Source organism: Danio rerio, chromosome 6 (assembly GCF_052040795.2).
Source record: "Danio rerio strain M-AB ecotype USA chromosome 6, GRCz13ab, whole genome shotgun sequence".
NCBI lineage: Eukaryota > Metazoa > Chordata > Actinopteri > Cypriniformes > Danionidae > Danio > Danio rerio.
In genome coordinates this window covers 61,334,068-61,355,583 of record NC_141026.1, presented here as the reverse complement: position 1 = coordinate 61,355,583, position 21,516 = coordinate 61,334,068, and the positions used below count along the sequence as shown (strand labels likewise).

Below are 21,516 nucleotides of genomic sequence, written 5' to 3'. Positions count from 1 at the left end.
TTCAATTTTTCAATTTAATAACAAAAAACTATAAACCAAATAAAAAAATATAAAGTTTCAATTTAGTATTGTTGAAAACTCATCACAATCAACATTTAATCACCCACTCACTTAGATAGAGATGGGTTTTTTTTAAGGAAAATGATCATATAACTATAATCTGGTAAAAGCTGGGATCTCTGGGCATGTCCCCTGCAACAGAATAAACCCCTCTAATTTGGGACTGAGGTTTCTGGGACAGAGAGATATGATTTAGCCAAGGTTGACAGCAGTGGGTAACGTTGTGCATTGTCTTTCCACCACTTGAGAGGACAAACCATGAGTGAGATAGAGGTCTCTTTGCGGTACAAGTTAATAGCCCCTTTCACACATACAGACCTTTCGGGAAAATTGCCGGCAGGTTTATGAGAATAAAAGCCTTTGAATATTTTTCCAGACACATTTAGCTGCTAGAAGTTAGTCAGATCACGTTTATATGTTCTTCTTTATGCCAACTGTGTAAATAATCATCGATGAGATGCTTATGATAAGCCGTTGTTTGTTTACCTTCAAGCTTTGCGTGTTCCTGTGAAACAGCCTGTGAGCGCCTGCACACGCACATATTATGAACATCTCGACATGCGAAAGTGATCCTGCGAAAGTTGCTCACAATATTGATCATCCACAGAGTTTGTAATTTAGTCAAATGTTTACAAACACAAGCGCAGCCGTTTAAAGCTCATTTGTGGTGAATGATGTCAGAATTTACCGGTATTTTGGAATGGATGTGTGAATGCTCTTTTCCGGAAAATTTCCGTAACAACTTCGCCTGTGTGAACAGCGCTTTTTTGAATATACCGGTAAAGTCGTTCCGTAAATTTTACAGATATTTACCAGTATCACTGTGTGAAAGGGGCTAATGTCTGCATCAATCTAACAAGTGTGCTGTGTTCTGCAGTCCCTATGACTGTTATTAGTCATATTCCCGAATTATATTTCACCACAGTCTGGCAGTGCCTGCATACTGTTTTTGTCTTTGTCTGTCACCTTTTCTCCTTTTTCGTATCTTTTTAGAAAGAAACCGAAATGCTTCCACACATCCGATTTAAAACCCGCTTTAGGTTCGATCATTTCCAGCTCTTTTTCTTCCCCGCTACTAGCAGCACACTCCATTTCCGCATTACTGGATAATAACAACAGACGGCAAAGGATGATGGCCACGCCTAGGCTGATGGGAATTGTAGTTCCCGCTACCTCCCGTTCGCTTCAATCGCCTAAGCAAACTTTTCTCAGAAATATAGTTGAGTCATGCACCTACGGTAATATTGAAAAAAATTACTATTGCGGTATGACGTTATTTACAATATTGTTACATCTCTAGTAGATATTTTTTCTTGAAGAACTTTTACTGTACAAAGGTTTCCAGTATACATGCACTACCTCACAATAGTCTTGTTGCCTATACAAGTTTTAGGAACACAAATAATAACTTGACTTCTAGATGATTTGGTATTAGAAGTGTCTTATATGAAAGGCAAAGGCCTCTAGTTTAGCACAATAAAATATGATCTTGCCTTGATTATTAATGACTTTATTAGGACAGTTAGATCTGACTCTGCTTAGACTATATTCTATACTGGACATTATTTCTGTTTAGTGATGAGACTTTAACTCATGCAGAGTTTCACAAAGATCAAAAACTGCTCACTTTGATTAATAATGAGATAGCTGGAGATGTGAAGAGTGGAAATGTCAAACGACACCATGAAAGAAGTGTTTAACAGTGACATTTCTCACATTAAACTGTGCTTTGCGGCATGTGATCTAATCTTTGTGTTTGGGTCATAAAAATTGCTGACACTTAAGTTTTAAAGTCGTTTTAGGTAGATTAACTGATGAAACCTTATCGTAAAGTGTCACCTAATAGGAGCATATTGTGAATACTAGTCTAAGTTAAATGGAGAAAGTGTTTTTGGATGGAAAATACAAAAATATTCTAGTGTTTGACAGCATGTAGTTTTGCACACGCAGCAGCAGAGAAAGCTTCAGTCCGTCCACAGTCACGTCTGATTCTCCATCCCATCTCAAAGCACAAAAACTGACGGCTATCCTCCGCTACAAGAGCTCGGAGATTCAGAGCGTTTCCCCGCCATCCAGCAAAATATTAATAATTCACAAGCAGAAATCCACAGGGAAGCAGGGAGGGGTGGTCGTGCCGAAAGCACAGAAGGAAAGAGCTGAGGAAACACAAAATGAGGACAGGAACGACAGAGCAACAGACGAGAAGAAAGAGCGGGAATTAGAGGAAGAAAGGTGTGAGATGAGGAAGGAGAATCTAACAGCATCATGGATCTGGGAGGCAGAGATGAGCGCGAGCGGGAGGCGCAGCACATGCTCAATGCTCCAGCAGGAGGCTAAAAATAGCTCTTCAAATCTCTCAAGAAAAAAAAAAAGGAAAAGAAAAACACAGCATACAGCCGGCGCTGCTGCAAAGCCAACACAAGACAGAGCAAAAACCCCACACACACAGCCATTATAGCACCTCAATCCTGATCCGACAACAGCAGAACACCATGTTCAGGTCCACACACAATCCCGATACGACTCCTTATCAATATTACAGCAGCGCTTCCAGCTAAAAATGAGCGAACACCCGCCATCTCATATGTGGGAGGACTGCGCAAAACATATCCGCAAACACACTTTTACTTCAAACCGCATTACCATCCTGCAGTGCACATGCAATTACAGCACAACTTTAGACGCATTTAAACACAATCTGAGGTGTTTCTTCAATCATAGTTTTCACATCAATACAACAAATGAATGAACACAAGAACAAATGAATCTTTCCATCCATTTCTCTGTGAATAGAGCCAATAATTATTAGTGCATTTAAATAAAACAGTTTTATTAATCTGTAATACTCATTAAAAGAAGAGTTTGCTCAACGATCAGCTTTAGGAATACTTTGAAATTGAAATATTTATTGCAATTACAAACTGCAAAGTTTCAACAAAATTCTATTATTTTGTGTTTTCTTGATTTGTCCTGTTTATTAAAAATTTATTTAATATTTTTCCATAACTTAATATTGGGTGTAGTAGTTTTTGAACTGTGATCTTCAGTTATATTTGTTATAGTTTTGTCTTTGGTACTGACTAATCTAATGTATCTGCACAGACATATTACTGTAAAGCATCCTGGAGGAAATATGACTGTAAAAGAGAGATCTGTGAGGGGTCAACCCATTCATGTTTAGCACTGTGTGTGTGTGTGTGTGTGTGTGTGTGTGTGTGTGTGTGTGTGTGTGTGTGTGTGTGTGTGTAACTGTAAGCAAATATTAGACAGAGGCACACAGCAATCAATCTTACATTGTAAAACCCAAAAAGTTAAAGTAACTCAAATTGTTTGAGGAAAGCAAATGCAACAAACCATTTAAGTTGAAAAACTAATCTTAATGAGTACTGTTAACTTGATCCAGTTGAGTAAACAAAGCAATTTGAGCACAGTAAGGGCCTACTCACGCTATGCTATCCGACCCGTGCCCAGGCCCATTTCCCAGATCGTTTGAGAAGTGTAAGTGCTCTCAATCGGGTTTAGGCACGGTTCACTTGGCGGCCAGGTTGGAAGAGGTGTGCCAGAGCAAGGTTCACTTGGGCTTTGGTGCGGTACACTTGTGTGTGAGTGCAAAACGCACCTGAGCCCGAAACTGAAAGCGAGACGTGACTTTTAAGGGACTGTTAGATATGGATTTATTAATCAATCTTACTGTTCAATGAACGCAAAATGTCACAGAATATTAAAGACGCAAACCCCTCACTGCACCACAGCTGCACCTTCAGCAGACCTCCTAACACCTGCAGCACCAGGGCTTTATGATTGTTTATGCGCATCAAAAGGAGCGGGGACAAGTGTGCTTTGGCCCAATTTAAGGCAACTGCACATAGTTGGTTTGAGTTTCAGGGCGTATTCACACTGGGTAAACAGTTGCTTCATAAGTTAAGGACACTTAAACCTTTTGAGGACACCAATTGCAACAAACCATTTGAGTTGGCTTCACACAGAAACAGCAACGCATGCGGCATGACACCGCTGTTATGGAGACGCTATCCGCTTGTTAAGTGGTGACGTGTTTGTGACGTATGTAATACTGTTTCCGGGTCCAAGTCGCCACTCATTTGAGTGGAGAAATCATTCGTTTATGATAGCATTTTATTCCTATCACACATTAAAGTTAATTTTATATAAAATCATAGTGTACACAACAATCTCTGGGCTTGCTGGATAACAAATACCAAAAATTTAACAATTTATAAAAAAATAATCACTTTCTGGCCATCGCATATTAGGCATGGACATATATACTGCGATCGTGATTTTCGAAAGCCTTAAATCGCTTTGTAAACGTTTATTATTACCATTTCATGACTCTCCCCATTCAGTTGAATAGAGCGCTTGGACCCGGAAGCCGCTTCGCGTGACGTCACACTTAACAAGCGGATTGGTTAAATGCTGGCAAAGTAGAACACGGAAGCAGCTTGTAGTGGAACGTGCGAGTATGTCTTCGGTCTGAAGGTATTATAAAGTTGATAACAACATCTCACACTGTGTTTTTGTAAACTTGGGCTTGCCTGTATTTTAGGTTAAGGTGTTATTTGTTTTTGTATTAGATTGTTCTGTATATTTACTGTTGCACTAAAGTCCAAAACAGAAGAAGTGCTCTGTTTGTTAACAAGCTTGTTGAATGTTAAAATAAGATGAATTAAATAAAAAAATAAGGATAATCCTGTATCTGTTTCTTCGCTCTTCTTTATTCTTTTTTATGTGTTATAGAAGAATCAGATCGTGTTTTATTATCAGCATATACTCAAAATCAAATTACTCTGACTCAAGGTCAAATAAACCTGATTGGGACATCCCTAATTAATCTGTGACCACTTTTCAACAACTTCAGATCTGATTAACAGACTTTATCTGACTGGTTAACTAAAAAAGAAAATGCATGAATGGTTAATGCAGGAGTTTGTTACGATGCCGTACAAATATGCTTCTCAACAGGTTAATTACATTTGAATGTATTTATTAGGATTAACCCCTTGAGAATTACCATATAGGTTTGGCGGGGGTCCCACATCCCAACAAGCATTACTACCAGCTTTTAAAGATTACATTAATAAATCAAATTAAAGTGTGAAGAAATGCAGTCAAATGAGTTGATATTTCACTTGAATTGTATTGAAAGTGGCCCGTTGTGCTTGTTTGACTTTCACCTTCCATGCAGTGTATAATGTAGTTGTCTATGAATGTAAAGTTTTAATTAAAGTCTTTTCATCGACTCTCCACATCTTCTGTGACCCTAAAATATAAGGCTGGTTTGTTTGTTGACAGCATCAAAGCATATATTGTCAACAGTAAACATGCATTCTAGCTAAACTTCCAGCAAAACTCCGGTTAAATCACTGAAACTGTGATATTAATCTCCGACTATGATCATATCTGTTGGTTGTGATGAGAGAATTCTCAAGTTTGAGGCGTGATAAAGAGCTTAAATTACACTTCACACACACATACAAACACCTGCTGAGTCCGTGTATGTTCAGCACAAATATGTGTAGGATACTGAAGCTAATGTGTAATGCAGACTGATATGTAACACACTTTCATAAAGCAATCCATCCAACACATAAGAATAATGGTAAAGCAATGCTACTTTGCGCAAAAGTTATACAACAAGCATTATAATGTTTCCGAGATATGCAAATGTAGTGGTGATGCCAATATAAAAAAAAATGTTTAATCACTAAACCAATAGGTCTCTTTTTTACTATGTGGTAGGGTTGGGTGATGTTGACCAATTTGGCATCGTACGATGTCTAATGTGAAACATCGCGATGCACGATGCCATCGTCGTCGTTGGTGGGGGTGGTTGTTGTTGTTGTTAAATATCAATTAATACATAACAAATTAATTATTTGTAGCCTACAGTTTTCACTTTCCTGACCCAAATGATCTTTATCCATAACTAAACCATAAATAAAGTTACACACAAATGACCACCTGTCAATCACTTTTTTTCCACGGGACTAAAAGAGGCAGAGAGATCAGTGTCGTTCTAATGGCTTTTCCCACAGCTGCTGGAGGAGACGAGAGTTCGGTTGGAGTTCACTGTAATTTGTATTGTGGTTGATGACAACTTTCTTATTTTATCATAATTATTATGAGGAAATAATAACAAGATGTTAGGGCTTGACAGTTTTGCTCGACTATGCACCCGAAATTTTATCTTTGCAACATTAAAATATATTTGGAAGCATCTGCATAAATGCATTTTGCACATAAAAATGCCAAACGCAGCGCTCAGGAACAGATTAAACAGTTGTTATGTGAACTTGCTGAAGTAACAAAAAGCCTGCAATGCTTGCTCGCCTTTGTGCTCTTCTTATTGACCCACTGCTCTAACTGAACATGAATGATTGGTTAATATCAACTGTCAATCACTCAGTCAATGCCTTCTGCCCTCAGATGACAGGAGCTACAACCGTGAAAATGTGAAGCGCTGAAGAAGAGAGAATGAAAATAACTCAAACAGATTTACCTACAGTTACTAATAATGGCAGATCTTATTAGTGATCATGTGCTGAATGTTAATCCAGCATTTACACTTTTCCAAGAGTGGACAAAAGACTTCCAGTGTTTCAAGTCCGCTATGAAAATGACTAAAGCCATTGAAGTCTGTGGGACGGGGTTTGCAGGTAACAGCGTTTGCCATTGAATACACACATTTTGAGTGTGAGAGGTGTTTTATAATCTTCAATTAATCCTCACGATGCTGTCTGCCGTGCAAGCGGCAGCTATTTAAAATTTAACACAGCTCATGAAGAGACCGTTATTGCTATTAGGATGACATGCAAATAATAAGTTATATATCAATATAAATGTGGGGCGGGGCGATGGATCGCGATGCCGCCTCAGCATCGTCCTGTTTGTTGGCCATCGGCGATGGACAATGACATCGTCTATGAGCACAACCCTACTATGTAGTACTAAAATAAACGTTCAATTCATAAATACAACTCAAGGCTGTTCATGTCCGATTTCTGACTAGAAAACTAGATTGACAACAATACCTCACAAAAAGAACTGTCACAATACTTAATGTGTTTATTTACAAGCAGCTGTCGTCATTGATTGAATAAATTAACCCCCTTGAATGTTAGTTTCAATGTATGAAAAATGTCATTTGAAAAGAAACCCTGGACAATAGGAGTATGAAATTAAATGCCGTATTAGAACATATGATAATAATTCTGCTTACTAGCTTCAAATCAAGGGATGTGATTATTGTGCAATCCTAAAATTGCTCAATATATAAGCTTAAATAACAATAAAGTTTGCAAAACTGGTCAAGCTTTATTTTAAAAGGTCAATTCTTACAATTAACAAAACATTAACTTGAACTTCTGCCCCAATAAACTCATTAATATTCTGCTTATTATTAGTTAAGGTAGTAGTTAGCTTGAGGAATTGGGAATATGTACTTTATAAGTGCTAATAAACAGCCGGTAAGATTTAAAAGCTTCATGAAACGCTGTCAAATAACCGATGTATGAGAGTACAAGCTAGCAAATATATTCAATTGAATGCACTTGTTCATATTGGATTATGGTTTTTGGTGTAGTTAATTGGAGTGTGAACCTACACCAGTCACACGATTGTCATGGCATCAATTCGGTTCAATTCGATATCTCTGTGCATCATGCTGCATTGACGATGCTTTCCATACATAATTAATCCACAATAGACACAGTGGAGAAAACTTGCACCACAGGCACGCTTGTGTCAGGATCCACAAGTATCGCTTTAACAGCCGAGAGAATAGGACAAGTTACCTCACAAACAGGCCAGCGGGTCACATGTCCAAAATAAGTGAGAGAGAGGCAGAGATGGACTTTTACAGCATTTCTCCCTAGTAGTGAAATAGCGGCTCGAGTGCTGTGCTTTCTTCAGTGTCAATGAAACCCTTTCCAGCAAACTCACAAGCAGTTAAACTGTGCATAATTATCTCCTTTTTAAGTAGTAAGGGCTTTAAGTACTTTATAAGTGGTAATAAGGAGCCAATAAGATTTAAAAGCTTGAGAGTACAAGCTAGCAAATATATTCAATTGAATGCATTTGTTTATTTTTCATTATGGTTTTTGGTGTAGTTAAATATTTTATATTGGAAATATGTACTTCATAAGTGCTAATAAACGGCCAATATCTTAATACTATGCAGATAGAACTAATACTAAGAATAATATTAATAATACTGAGAATTGATATTTAAAATAAAGTGTAACTACAAAAATTAATAAAGTTTGTTTTAAGATTTTAGCAAATTCTTTGGTGCTTGCAAAATAAAATGTTTATTTTTACATCAGAATGAGCCATATGTTAAATTCAGCAGCTTCATGAACATAAAGCATCCAAACTAGCAAATATATTCAATTAAATGCACTTGTTTTTATTGTGTTATGGTTTCTGATGTAAAGTATTTCCAATGACATACAATTAAAGTCAGAATTATTAGCCCCCTTCAAATTTTTTTCTTCATTTCAAATATTTTTCAAATGATGTTGAACAGAGCAAGGAAATTTTCACAGTGTGTCTGATAATATTTTTTCTTCTGGAGAAAGTCTCATTTGTTTTATTTTGGCTAGAATAAAATTAGTTTAATTTTTTAAATACCATTTTAGGGACAAAATTGTTAGCCCCTTAAAGCTATATTTTTTCTCGATAATCTACAAAACAAATCATTATTATACAATAACTTACCTAATTACCCTAACCTGCCTAGTTACCCTAATTAACCCAGTTAAGCCTTTAAATGTCACTTTAAGCAATATCTAGAAGAATATCTAGTCTAATATTATTTACTGTCATCATGACAAAGATAAAAGAAATCAGTTATTAGAAATGAGTTATTAACACTATTATGATTAGAGATGTGTTGAAGAAATCTGCTCTCCGTTAAACAGAAATTGAGGAAAAAATAAATAAGCGGTCTAATAATTCAGGGGGGCTAATAATTCTGACTTCAACTGTATACAGTACATTCACGAAGTGCAAACTTAAACAAAACACTAAAATAAGTAATTGCAGATCAAATCCTCCAAATAAAGGCCAGCGGAGTGGCAGAATTCATCAGCGAGGCTCCCCGGCAAACAGAAAATGCTGATAATTAAGCGTTTCTGCACTCGTGAATAATTCAGCAAAGATTGATTGTCCCATTTCTGCACTGGTTTACTAAAAACAACTGCCCCAATCTACTGTATCAACAACAGGAACAGAACATCTTGACCACAACACTTGGACGTCACCCCTCAGGACAATCCGCAGTTTATAATAGACGATCACAAAATAACATCATATTTCACTGGATATTAGCTTTCCATTCTTCTCAAGAGACAAAACAAGCTCTCCTTTAGACTTAATATGATCAGGCCTGCAAAATATATCATTTCAGCATCAATAATATCACATGCAATGTTGAATCTGAATTACCGTTTGTCATTTGCATGTGTTTTTAAGGCCTGTGATTGAGGATTGAGGATTGATGAATGAGGACTTTAAAAGCAATTGTACCATTTGTAACTTCAATATCTGTTCGTATTATTAAAATATTTTTACATCGAAGACTTAATATTATTATTGTATTATTATTTATTTTTTTTATTATACATTTAATTATTTATTAGCTGTATCTCTTTCTCTGTATTTATTTTATTTGCATCTTTTTTTCTTTATTGTATTTATCTATGCTTGTAGATTGTTTATTATATTTTACGCATGATTTATTCACCTACAGGATCATCCAGATCTTAGTTTCTTACAATATTCAAGTCATCTGGTGAAATTGAGTTCATATCACAATATGTAATAATCACAGAATAACAAAATGTTGCAATGCAAATCAAAATTATTTTAATATAGCTGCAAATCATTTTAACAGCTATGATAGAAAATATATATATTATAGTGTGTGTTTTGCTTTATTGTATATAAATGTTCAAAGAAAACAAAAGTTTGAAAAGAATAAATACAGTACATAGGCAACATTTATGATCCATTAGTGAACATTAATGCATTAAAATCAACAGTGAGAATTACAGTGAGTTTCGGTAATGTTTGACAAAAGTTTGTATTTTATTAGATATTAACATAATTTAAATCTGGAAGCATTAACAACTTAAATCGAAATAGATATATCGTTATTGTTCAACATGGAAAATAATTACAGAGATTGCCCAGCCCTACTTTCACTACATTACTGATGTGTCTGATCAACTATTACTACAACTGCACATGCTCACTGTTGTGGATGTGTATTGATGTTGAAACTATAAATTGTGCAGTCCTATACTACCTAAACAATAACACACATAGACATGGAATAGGAGTGCCTGATGGATGATAATGAGCTTGATTACAGCTTAAAGCAACTTTAAACAGGACACACCTGACCAAATAACTCAGCTTCAGCCTTGGGCTGCATTTCTATTAGCAAGGTGTGAACCTCCTGCTTTTTGTCATCATGCTTTATTAAAATCAGTGTATATTAAAATAAAATCATTAAATATAAAAATATAAAATCAGTGCAAACAAGTATTTCAGGATTTGTCCAGGCCTATTAAAGGTCAGTTTTTACACTACCACCACTCTATTTTCCACTGACTGTACCCCTCAGTTTATGTTTAAGTCTATTTTAAAGACCAATCTTTTTTTTTTCCTCTCGCTTTTAATACTCCTTGATTTCTGTTTTTTTATTGAGTTTACTTACAAATTTTTTCATTTAATTTACTTATTTTCTACTCTGTCTTTACTCCCATCTACAGCACTTTGGTCAACTTCAGTTATTTTTAAATGTGCTTCATAAAAAATATTGAATTGATTTTTTTAGTTTTCCCATGCAAATACCATCAGGTTTAATCAGTCATTTAAAAGCACTGTAATCTGACAAGCTCGAAAGAGTAATTGCTGAGTCTGTGTGTAAAAACTGTCTTCAGAAGCAGTTCTGCTTTACTGTATTTCAGACTAGTGAAGGGAAAACTCATGCGACCAGATCAAAGGATCATGTACACTCAATTCCTCCAGCAATCCATCATGAGGCGGAAGCTATATAAACTGATCATTTTTGCCCATGCATGACCAAACTCTTCATACAGACGTCATGCTTAGGGTCACTATTTTGACAAGACTTCAAACTTTCATTTGTCTGACCTGTTGCCCTACTGAAAATGATATTAAGCCTACTGCACTCTAGAAAACTGAAGATCAATTGTTTTGTGGGGCAACTCAAATGTACAACTGGTACTTGCATATGCATGGGTGAAATTAATTTTAAAAGATGACCACTAGGAAAAAAGATCTGAATAATTTGTCAAATAAAAAAACTCCTGATATAAACAGATCATTCCGGATCAATTAAACCATATTCTGAATTTATTTTTTCAAACACAACATTTGCAGAAGTAGAAACGTTTGAAAAGTTTGCATTACATCTAGTAGACTAAACCAAGTCCATGTAGCTCAGTACATACAGAAAAGAGGTTCACAGCATCATCTCAAGGGTGTCCACACCTAATGAATATGTTTGCATGACTTTTCCAGACATTAATGATTCGGCAAACCATTTTAAGTTGCAAAAGTTAAAGGAATATTCACCCAAAATTAAAATGTGCTCACTATTTACTTGTAACCTTTGACTAATAGGAAAAACTAATATAATGCAAGTCAATAGTTGCATGTTTCCAGCTTTCTTCCAAATATATTCTGAGTTTATTTAACAGTAAGAAAACTGTTCCTTTGTCTCCGACCACAGTTTTTCCCAAGGGTTTGATTATGGCGGTCGCCAGATTTTCAAATATTTACAATGTTTTCTTACGGGAACATGCATTAAATAAGTTATTGGTCAGTTATTGATGTGCATTAAATGTTATACATATATATCTTTAAAAAAAAAGCGGGAATCTCATGCGACTGTACAAATCAGTATTACTGCTTCAGGATATTTCAGACATATGGACACATTGGATAATTAAGTGGAGCAAAGCCACACCACATGCATCTTCCATTGTTAAATGACTTTGATAAGAAGTGCGCAACAATTTTCACACTAGAAAGCATGTTTTATGCAGCAATGTTGATTCAGCGATGCTGAAATGATATATTGTGCAGCCCTAGTTTGAACAATTTGTGAAATTCCCTTAAGTTCCAAAGCCACACACTGACTGGGGAAGAGACAAACCCAGCATTCTTGCTATCTGTTGCATTGCTCACATTATGTAACTTAGGATGACACCATGACATTGCCACAGGTATTACAGTTCACTAACATGCTACTATCATCGATATGTGCAAACCAAGGCTTTAGAGTGAAAGCAAATAGTCGTGCATGACACATTTAAATGATATAGCGATTAAGCAAAAGCTGGGATTCTCATGCACATCTTGTCAGATCATTGATCACTATAAATCTCTATCCAAACTCCAGAGGGCATTTATTGGTGAATAAACCACGGGCAGAAATGTGGGGGGCTCACCTCAAATTAGGCTATGCATTAATCATGTTAATGGAGTAATGTAATATAATGCAATGCTTGATGATCTACAAGCAGACAAAAGATATACAAGCAGACAAAAGTTCTGCATATAGGCCTAATGCCCCATTCACACGGGGCGTCAGCATCAACACTCCCCATTCAATTTGAATGGGTGATGTCAGGCGTTGCCGAACTGCATTGTGGATCCGTCGGCGGCGCTTCAGAGGCGTTGCTCACTGCAGAAGTTGGGACTAGCTCAACTTTTCAAGCACCAATGGAAGCGTCAGCAAATCAGATTGCTGTATGCAAATACACCTGCTAGACAGTGGCCTATTGCTGACTGAATTTTATTGGCTGACGCCATAGTCAGTCTTTATATTCTGCTCTGTTTGTCATAAAGTCAGCTCAATGCAGGTTTTGTATGAAAATCTGACTCTGATGGCAACTCTGCCTCTACAGTTGAGTGAAACTCTGAGCGGTTTATCATAAACTCTTCATCGATCATTTTTCCTGCAATTGACAGCAAGAATGAGCGCAGAAGTGTTGTCTGATTGACAAGCAGCACCTACATGTGTTCAAAAGAATCTAAAACGCATCTTCTAAACGTACGCTTGTACGGTGGCTCTAAACTGTCAAAACACCTCTTAAAGGCTTTTTCGGACATGACATATTTGTACATGTGTACATCACTGTAACACATTTTAATCCATTTGAGGTCTTTCATTTATCATCTTATTTTAATATATTTATCTTGCTTGTTGATTAAATCCCATTTTGTTATTTAACCTATTATTTTTATGCAACAGTCAACTTGCATGTTAATTTGCTATGAAGAAAAGGAACTCATTTTTTGCATGCTGATTTGGGTGAAATCGTGAATATAGGTCTATAATCACTTTGCAATTTTGAAGTTATAGCTTTTTTGCTTTGAGTATAGACTATTCAGTTCATAAGAGCAGTTCAATCCTGTATGAAATTTGCTGTTTAAAAATATAACATTTTGAAATATTTAGAATTATCGGCCTCCAAGTCTGAAGAATTATCGGTATCGGCCAAAAAAATCCATATCGGTGCATCCCTACTATTGAGTGTTGCTGATGTCTGGCTGGAGTTATATATCCACACATTCAGACTTTTTCCTAAGTAATAGTTTTAGTAAAGGACTCTGTGCAAATTCTAAATAGTGAAATCACATTAGCAGCCAATGACAATCAAAGTACACCATCATTTAAATAGTGCTGCTGCTAATGCAGTTTTAAGTCATTCTTACATGCGATTTCAGACCCAATAATCAAAGTAACATGGTAAACTATATAGTGATCATATAAAACCAACTTTACCTCAGTTGTCTGTTGAGTGTTGCTGACATCAGACTGATGTTATGATCTTCATTGAGGTAAAGTTGGTTTTATATTCACCCATTCAGACTTTCTCCTTAGTGATATAGTTTTAGTAAAGTAGTATGTGCAAACTCCAAACAGTGAAATCACATTAGCAGCCAATGACTATCAAAGTACACCGTAATTTAAATAGTGCTGCTGCTAATGCAGTTTTAAGTCATTCTTACATGCGATTTCAGACCCAATAATCAAAGTAGCATCACACTGTGTGCATATATAATAAACTTTACCCCAATTGTCTAATAAGTGTTTCTGATGTCTGACTGACGGTCTGATTTTCATTGAGGTTAAGTTAGTTTCATATTCACACATTCAGACTTTCTTCTTAGTAATACAGTTTTAGAAAAGTACTCTTTGCAAACTTTAAATTAGAGATGGCCAAACTAGGGCCCGCTGGCCAAACTTGGCCCATGTTAACCTTTGATTTGGCCCACCATCCCATCTGAGAAGAGAGTGAATTATGAGGATGGTTTAGAGACTGTAATTTCTGATTTAATGCAACATTTTATTTGATTGTTGTTTTATTGCTGAAATGAAATGTTTCAATTAAATGTTATAACTATTTTTTTTATGTACATAATCTCATCAGATGAATAGAGGATAATGCAGAGACACCAGTAAGCAAATGAAGGCAAAGGCAGATTCTGCTTGATTGATGTATTCAGCATTGAACTCCACTGCGGTATAAATTGTTTTTTATTTATTTAAATTTTAAACATTACGAAATGAAAATGACCTATGGCAACTTTAACTTTCGGCCTACGGCTCTCAATGATATTTGGTTTTGGGTCCTTCATACGAAAAAGTTTAAATAGTGTAAATAGTGAAATCATATTAGCAGCCAACGACTATCAAAGTACACCGTCATTTAAATAGTGCTGCTGCTAATGCAGATTTGAAGTCATTCTTACATGCGATTTCAGACACAATATTCAAAGTAACGTGATAAACTATATAATGACAGCATCACAAGTTGAACAACAAACTAATGTACGAATTTAACTAAACTTTACCTCAGTCATCTAATGAGTGTTTCTGATGTCTGGCTGGAGGTATGCTGTATATTCACACATTCAGACTTTCTCCTTAAGTTTCAGAAAATAATTATTAGCAAATTCTAAACAGTGAAACCCTATAAGCAGCCAATGACTATCAAAGTACAACACTGTTCACAGTGCTAATGCAGTTTTGAAGTCATTCTTACATGCGATTTCAGACACAATATTCAAAGTAACGTGGTAATCTCAATAGTTTACAGTTTAAAACCAACTTTACCTCAGTTGTTGTTGCTGATATCAGACTGATGTTGTTCTTCATTGAGGTAAAGTTGGTTTTATATTCACACATTCAGACTTTCTCCTTAGTGATATAGTTTTAGTAAAGGACTCTGTGCAAACTCTAAATAGTGAAATCATATTAGCAGCCAATGACAATCAAAGTTCACCATCATTTAAATAGTGCTGCTGCTAATGCAGATTTAAAGTCATTCTTACATGCGATTTCAGACACAATATTCAAAGTAACGTGGTAATCTATATCAGGGGTTCCCAATCTTTTCAGCCCGCAACCCCCAAAATGACAATGCTAGTGACTCGCGATCCCCAATATCCTCTGAGGCCATTATAAATACAAAATCCCTGCTAGCAATGGCACACACACAACAATAGACCCAAGTCTATAAGTCTATTTTTTGTTTAATTTTTTGATGTATGTCAGTTCAGTAAATGTGCCAGAAAGTTTAAACTGGTGGTATAAAATCAATCTGCTGCATCTGACGCTATTGCTGTGTCTTCAATATAATGTGATTACCCCAGGGGTCGCAATCCAATAGAACTAGTAACTATAAGCTACTAGAGTAAATATATAGTAACTATAAACGACTAGTTTTTTTCTCTTCAGTAGGTTATGGATAAAATATGGTACGGTTTAATAAAAATAAGTAGATTTTTGAAAATCACCAGGAGACCCCCCTTTATTGTTCCGCCCGACCCCCACTTTGAAAACCACTCAACTATTTAATGACAGCATCACAAGTTGTACAACAAACTAATGTATGAATTTAACCCAACTTTACCTCAGTCATCTAATGAGTGTTTCTGATGTCTGGCTGGAGGTATGCTGTATATTCACACATTCAGACTTTCTCCTTAAGTTTCAGAAAATAATTATTTGCAAATTCTAAACGGTGAAACCCTATAAGCAGCCAATGACTATCAAAGTACAACACTGTACACAGTCATTTAACAGTGCTAATGCAGATTTGAAGTCATTCTTACATGCGATTTCAGACACAATATTCAAAGTAACATGGTAAACTATATAGTGATCATATAAAACCAACTCTACCTCAGTTGTCTATTGAGTGTTGCTGATATCAGACTGATGTTATGATCTTCATTGAGGTAAAGTTGGTTTTATATTCACACATTCAGACTTTCTCCTTAGTGACAACGTTTTAGTAAAGTACTATGTGCAAACTCCAAACAGTGAAATCACATTAGCAGCCAATGACTATCAAAAAGTACACCGTCATTGAAGTAGTGCTGCTGCTAATGCAGTTTTAAGTCATTCTTACATGCGATTTCAGACCCAATATTTACAGTAGCGTGGTAAACAATATAAGGACAGCATTACAAGTCCTCACTAAACTAATGTGTGAATTTAACCCAAGTTTACCTCAGTTGTCTAATGACTGTTTGGCTGACGGTCTGATCTTCTAATGATCTTTAATAGCAAGCGCGCTATTTAAAACGCCACGCGACGCGACCAAAACAAGAACGCAGCCGTTCAATGCAATGACTACCCAAAGCGACGGCGTTTTGCAGCTCACGAGTCACTCCAATCACGTTTTAAGATCAGAATAAAGCAATATCCAGTAGCTGACGACTAGCACGACCTTAACTAGCATCACACACATCGATACCTGTTCCATTTAAAGCCGTTCACTTACCCGTTAATCCCTCGCGTTCATTCGGCCCGGTAAAACGGCGCAGGTCCAGCTGTAGAGTTGGTTCTGCGGGAGCTTCGACTGAGCAGAGGCGTTTCTACGGTGTTTTCGGTGATCTGGAGCGAGTATTTCTGACACACTGTCGGTTAATTAATTAGCCTGTGGCGGCTAAGCGAGCGCGAGCTAAGTCCGAATGACAATCGGCCGCCTCACGAACTCGTGAGGACATTACTATCGCTCAGGACGGGTCAAGTGGACATGTTTAAAGAGATCCCCGTTAACCGACACCACCGGTACCGAATAACGACAGCCCGCTGCCGCTGAACGCCGTTTAATCGCCTGCAAACCAGCGACTCGACTGTCAACAGCGCGCAGTGATCAAACCAGCGCCGGAGTGGGCGGGGCAGTGACGTCACGAGCGCTGCTTATAAAAAAAACCCGTGAAGTCTAGAAGGGATGCAGCTCTCAGTAATGTAGCATATATATTTTTCACAGTGACACTGCACAACAATTATTAATATTTTCTTACATTACTGTGATCATTAAGTTTAGGGTTGGGGTAGGGTAGATGTTGTTAAAATGCTATTAATGGGTAATTTAATAAATAATATAAATAATGCTCGGTATAATTACTGTTTTTACATTACTGTGAGGGTTATTAGCTGGGGATAGATGTTAATAAAATACAACTAATTTAATAAATGTCATAAATAATTCTCATTAACTTCCGGCCGCAGCTGTATCCCTTCTAACAGCAGAATTGGTCCTGATTCAGATCAAGATCTGTGTGTGCACAAACCAGTCATTGGCACAACACACACACACACACACACACACACATATATATATATATATATATATATATATATATATATATATATATATATATATATATATATATATATATATATATATATATATATATATATATATATATATATATATATATATATATATATATATATATATATATGTTTATACAGACACACAACCTCACTGTCTCTTTCTGTGCTGTACGTCACTGTTCCGTGTGTTTGTGCCTCATGAAGACGCAAGATGGCGCTGTTGTCCTGTTTCTCATTTATTTATTTATTCGTGGTTTATTTATTGCTTATTTAAAGGCCCCGTGACATTAAAATAAAGTTTATCGGATGTTAGAATCAGTCTGTTATTCTTAAGGATATCTATAATCTAGTGTGACAAAATTCGTGTTTAGAACATATAAAACATAACAAATGCACATTTCAAAGCCCTTTATGGGTCATTTAAATGAAAAAAAAAGTTCAATTAAATAGAGGAATGTGTATTTTTCATTCATTCACCACTCTATTTCAACAAATTAATGTTATCAGAAAATGAAAATAATTAAATATTTATGAATATATGTATTGTTTCTGTTATAACATGTTGTTTAAAATAACTAAAATGTCAATACAATTTGTAAATTTGTTAAACTGTAGAACTGAATTTTCAACATCAGAAGTGGACAGAGCATTAGCACTGTAAGAAGCTCTATTTTTACAGTGTGTTTGTTTAATTAATATAACATTAGCATTACAGTTTGTGTTGTATTTTTTTACCATAAACCTGTTGCTCTATTATAATGCTATTATATATATATATATATATGTGTGTGTGTGTGTGTGTGTGTGTGTGTGTGTGATATCATTGTTATACGTTTATGTTTAATGCTTTATTTTTCATTTAGTTTGTTTCATTTAGGCGCAGTTGTGTCGTACTGTGGCCTCATAGCAAGAAGGTTGCTGGTTCGAGTCTCGGCTGGGCCAGTTGGCATTTCTGTGTGGAGTTTGCATGTTCTCCCCGTGTTGGTGTGGGTTTCCTCCGGGTGCTCCGGTTTCCCCCACAGTCCAAACACATGCGCTATAGAAGAATTGATCAACTAAACTGTCCGTAGTGTATGAGTGTGAATGAGTGTGTATGAGTGTTTCCCAGTCCTGGGTTGCAGCTGGAAGAACATCCGCTGTGTAAAACATATGCTGGAATAGTTGGCGGTTCATTCCACTGTGGCAATCCCTGATGAATAAAGAAACTAGGAGGAAAAGAAAATTTATGAATGAATGATGACAGCACATAATATTAGACTAGATATTCTTCAAGATACTAATATTCAGTGACATTTAAAGGCTTCACTGGGGTAATTAGGGTAAAGTTAGTGTAATTAGACAAGTCGTTGTTTAACAGTGGTTTGTTCTGGAGACAATCAGAAACTAATATTGCTGAAGGGGTCTAATAATATTGACCTTAACATGGGTTTATAAAAAATAAAAACTTCTTTTACTCTAGCCGAAATAAAGCAAATAAGACTTTCTCCACACTCTCAGAAAAAAAACCGGTACCATGTTGTACAAAAGAAGGTAGAAACCTGGGTCACTGGGGCAGTACCTTTTATAGAGCAGAATTGTACTGACAAGGAACCTAATAAAACCTTTAAGAACGTAATCTGTACCATGAGAGACCAAAATGTTTGGTTTTAAAATCTGCAGATACAATAGTGTACCATCATCAAAGGTCCAAATCTGATCTATGAAGGTACCACACTCTCAGAAATAAAGGTACTTGGTCTGTCACTGGGATGGCACCTTTTTAAAAAGTACATATTAATACCTCAATGGGTACATATTAGTACTTAAAAAGTACAAAAGCGTTCCTCCTGAAATTTTTAGGTACTACTACATACTTTTAAGGTACCAATATGAACCCTTTAAGTACAAATATGTACCTTTTGAAAAGGAACCACCCCAGTGACAGCTGCTGTGTCTTTATTTCTGAGAGTGCACTACAGTGACAAGACACTCTGTACCTTAACAGTGTCAAATGTGTTCCTCCAAGAACTATATTTAAAGGCATTTATATTCAAAATGGGTCTATTTATTTTCAGTAAATATAAAACATCAAATACATTTTTAAACTGTGTTTTTAAAGAGTTTCTTTGTGTTTAAATGCAGCTTTTCCATTTACAATAAAGAATAAAAACACTTCAACATCAATTAAAAGATCTGTTTTAGCTAAATATTTCTCAATACTTTTCTATACAATGTTGCATTCTCACATAAAACCTTTTTTGTCCTTTGTAATCACTGAAAAGTTCATTTTATTTACTTAATTTTAAAATAGAAATAGATTTATGCAAGGGTATTGTACTGAGATAAGTCTGATCAGTTTTTCAATCGTAAAATATCTGCATCAACACTTTGCATATGCAGGACTTTTGCCAGCTCATGTGTGGAGTTGAAACGCCAAAAGGTGCAGATATCAATATTGTAACTGCATTTATCAGAAAATGCTCACCAAATGTTTATTAAAAATGCCTTAAATGTTTAGTCTACAATACCTGTAGTTCTGTTTTACCTGTTGTTTTGTATTCTAGAAGTTAATAATGAATGTTTATGGATTTCTTTAAGCATTTGCTTTTAAATGATGATTCTTGTTTTAATATGGAAACTATTCATAAATCTCTTTGCCTTTCCAGTCATATTTATTTTTTATTGATATTGTAATAAAGGATGTGTCCCACATTGATGTACTTTTTTCATGCAACCCGGGCTCATTGTCGAAACGTAGCCCCGCGGACGTTTCTGCGGATCGCGAAATACGTCCCGGGAGGTACGTATTCGAGCAGTTTTTGTTTTTGTGGATCCGTTAGAGGCCGCTGTGCACACTTTTTCACGTCTCGAGTGCCTCTCGGGAGCGCGCGCCGTTAGCGCCCGCGCTGTTCTCGCGTGAAAAGCCGCTGGAGGCCGCTGTGGAGCGACCGTCTGTCGGACTGGCTGGCTGAACGACTGAACGATCGACCAGACGGCCGGCCAATCGGCCAACCCAGCCGCCCTCCTCTTCCTCCTTCTCCTCCTCCTTCCCTAAACCCAAGCGACGGTTTGCAAAAGCCGTCCAGAAAGACAAAAAAAAAGGCAAAAGCCCTCGTCTTTGATTTCGACCGTGTTTTTCGGCTCCCGTCGCATTCTCACCCATATTTTTTGGATTCTGTTTTTCATCTTACCTGATTTCTGGAACTGCTCTTCCCCGGACCCGATCCCAGTCGTCCCAGCGGCCGGCTCTTCCTCCTCCGGGCGACCGCTCCACCGACGTAACGCTGCGAGCTAGGCGGACAAACTGGTTGCAGCGGGAAAGCCCTCCACACGGAGGCGAGCCGTCAGCCGGCGAGTGCGAAGTGGAGGAGTGGAGCAGTGTCACACCGCCCCGCAGCGTTCGCTCGAAAAAAACTAAACGCGGCCTTACGTACCTCCGGCCACATAAATCGCGGTCTCCAGAAACGTTCACGGGGCTACGTTTTTGTGTTCCTTCATTTCACTTGTACAATAAAAGGTAACAGGACAGCATCATAAGAGGTGTTTTCTGTACCAACGTTTACAAAGGTACAAAACTGCTCCTTAAGGAACATTATTTATACCACCGTGTACCTTTCTCTGAGAGAGCAGAAGAAAAAATATTATAGGAAATACTGTGAAAAATTCTGTTAAACATCATTTGGGAAACATTTGAAATAAAAAAAATGTTTGTTTTTGTGAAAAGTGGGGACATTACATAGGTTTCCATTCATTTTATACTGTCCAAACTCTATATTGTGTTG

General features: G+C 36.6%; 1 protein-coding gene and 1 long non-coding RNA gene across 14 annotated transcripts in view; both read right to left on the bottom strand.

Annotated features, from left to right (window-relative positions):
- The window catches only part of r3hdm2 (R3H domain containing 2), a 117,066-nt gene extending 99,756 nt beyond the window's left edge, over nucleotides 1-17,310 (bottom strand). For all 13 annotated transcript variants that reach the window (XM_087258151.1, XM_087258154.1, XM_087258160.1 and 10 more), the window contains exon 1: nucleotides 16,914-17,310. The gene's annotated coding sequence lies outside the window, so the exon portion shown is untranslated. The remainder of the gene's footprint in view (nucleotides 1-16,913) is intronic.
- A 669-nt stretch (nucleotides 17,311-17,979) lies between these two features.
- LOC137495897 (uncharacterized) overlaps nucleotides 17,980-21,516 on the bottom strand; it is a 64,880-nt gene continuing 61,343 nt past the window's right edge. Inside the window, exon 12 of the long non-coding RNA XR_015494385.1 lies at nucleotides 17,980-18,960. This is a non-coding gene — a long non-coding RNA (uncharacterized LOC137495897). The remainder of the gene's footprint in view (nucleotides 18,961-21,516) is intronic.